The sequence below is a fragment of the Hippopotamus amphibius genome, chromosome 11 (assembly GCF_030028045.1).
Source record: "Hippopotamus amphibius kiboko isolate mHipAmp2 chromosome 11, mHipAmp2.hap2, whole genome shotgun sequence".
Lineage (NCBI taxonomy): Eukaryota > Metazoa > Chordata > Mammalia > Artiodactyla > Hippopotamidae > Hippopotamus > Hippopotamus amphibius.
The window spans coordinates 100648461-100651087 of record NC_080196.1 but is presented as its reverse complement, the minus strand read 5'-3'; the positions used below and the strand labels follow the sequence as shown (position 1 = coordinate 100651087).

Genomic DNA, 2627 nt, shown 5'->3' with positions numbered 1-2627 from the left:
TTTTTTTAATGTTTTGCTTATCTAGGGATTTTTGTTTATAAACAAAAAACTGTGTATAAAACATTCTAGAGGCTAAATTATGTTATCTTCCTCTAGAGAATGTTTGTAGCTGTTTCATCAGGAATTAATCTGCTTGGACTCAAACTCTGAAAGCTAGCTCCCTTACCGTTGGCAGCAGCTAAAATCTCTAACAGTCTGTCACTTTCTGTAAGACACTATGGAGTCTGAGCTCTTTATACATCAGGGATCAACCAAGGGTTTGGTCAGATTTTAAATGCAGAATTTTGGACTTTTTCATACTATGGTGTCTCTTTTCCAGGGTTTCCTTTAATAGATTCTAGGTACTGTGACAGCCCTGAAACCAAGCCAGTAAGACCCATGCTTTCTGCCTAAGGTCCAGACATCTCATACTGTGCTGAATGAGGACTTCCCTCATGTGAAAAGTTGCATAAATGCAAAGCTACCAAGTGAAATTTTCTGCTTTAAAGGTTGACTCTCTTCCAGTTTCTTGCTGCTTCTGACCACTCGTTTTCTCTCATTTTATCCAGCGTTTATAATTTTATCTGCAGGAATTTTCATCCAATACAGCTACTCTGCCATCACCAGAGGTAAAATTCCATTAACTTTTAAAGAGATAACATTTGTTGTTCTTTTTATTTCTTTTTTGTTGTTGTTAAGAAAATTTTCATGGTTTTATTGTATCACGAGGCACTGAAACATCTAAACAAATCAATATTTGGGTGGGGAGGCAGCTGCTTTCTCCTTCATTTCTTTGGGTTACTAGAGCAACTTGTCAGTGGAACAAAACAAAACAAAACAGAACAAAAAAACATACTACCTTTTGCATTACTTAAGTCTTTCCAAGGCATGTGCTGGTACAACACAAACTTCTGTCAGATGCAACTAGTCTAGCATCCAAACATCGCGCACAATACCTTGGTAGCAGCAGCGCAGTGAGCCTACTCCCACCACAGCCCTGCTCCTTTGTGTATGATATTTGGAGCATCTGGAAGGAGTCTGAATAGTATCGGGAAGAGAACGGGGAAGGAAATAGCATGAGTGCCTGGCTGGGAGGAGGTCAGCTGAAGTTGGGCAAGGCAAGCCTGAACATGTCATTGGTGCAAACCTAAGCATCCTTGATGTTCTTTAATAGGAACTTCTGGTGGAACCCCATGACAGGGTCTTCAACCGTTTTTAGCTGGCCCACTGTCATGCTGATGATGTAGCTATCTGGCGTGGGCTGATGGTCCTAAGCCATGATGCTGTGCTGGATTTTCTGGAACGGAAGGCTCCACAGTTTCTCCACAATGGCAGCTTTCCCCTGGAATTGCTGTCCTTCCCACATAAGGCATGTCACGTCAATATAAATTGCACCTAGTTGGGTTCTGTCGTTATCCAATAACTGGTAGTAATGCTGAGTAAAGCTGGACCCAGTCTGCTCCCAAACTGTCTTGTCTCCCATTCTGGAGCATTACCTGGCCTTGTTGAGACCCGAGGGGCTGGCATGATGCCGGGGTGGCGGCAGCAACCCAGAGCGGTCTGCGACCAACTGTCCCTTCCCCCCCCCTTCCTTTGTCACCCCGCTGCACTCTGTCGTTTCTATTTCTAAAAATAAATCTTTCCTGTAGAAAATGTGGAAAATACCCAAAAAAAGAAAAAGAAAAAAGAATTTGTATTACTATTATCCAGAAATAATCATTATTAACATTTTTGAAATACTTATTAAAGTTTTCCCTCTCCAATTTTTTCACACCCATGCACTCACACATACAAAATGTTATATATATGCTACTTTGTATTCTGATTTCTTCATTTATCACATCATGTACATTTCCATTTGATTACATATAGTTTGTAATGACATTTTAATTATTAAATAATATACTCTCCTATAGATGTATATTTATTTAACCATTATTGTTGACTACTTAGATTGATGCCAATTTTCACTCTGTTAAATAGAGCTGGGAAACACATCTTATACATTAATCTTTTATAGCACGTTGCTTTTTTTCATTAGGATTGATTTCCAGAAATAAGGGTACTTCAAAAGTATAAAATATTTGAGAATTCTTGCTCTTCCTTGATTTTTAAAATCAATTTATACCTAAATTGGCTGCACATGAGAGTTTTCCTCACTATAACTTCTATATGTGCGTACATTATTGTAAACTACTTCCAATTTGACAAGGGAAAATTGATAACTCACTATAGGTTTAACTTGCTTTACTAGTGAGATTGAACATTAAATATGTTTATTGGCCATGTGTAACTATTTTCTGAACTATCCATTTATGTATTTTATCAATTTTTCTATTTGGTTGCTGTCCTTATCTTATTGATTTGTAAGAGCTCTTTATATCTTATTTACAAAGATCTACTACATGTCAGACACTGGGTGATTGAAACTTTGTGGTGAACAAAATCATATACAATGTCTGCCTCTTGCATCTTTTATACCAAGGGTTATATGAATTTTTTCCCATATCCATTAACTTTGGTCAAAAATACTTTTTTTATCAAAGCAGTTCTTGAATTTGGTAGCAAATCAAGAAATATAGAAATACTAGTTCTACTTCCCTTCTCATTCCCAGACCCATTCTTCAGAAGCAGCCTCTTCTGGTGAT

At 37.7% G+C, this 2627-nt stretch overlaps 1 pseudogene; it reads right to left on the bottom strand.

Annotated features, from left to right (window-relative positions):
* Positions 1-1078: 1078 nt before the first annotated feature.
* Positions 1079-1462, bottom strand: LOC130830941 (nuclear transport factor 2-like; annotated as a pseudogene).
* Positions 1463-2627: the final 1165 nt, after the last annotated feature.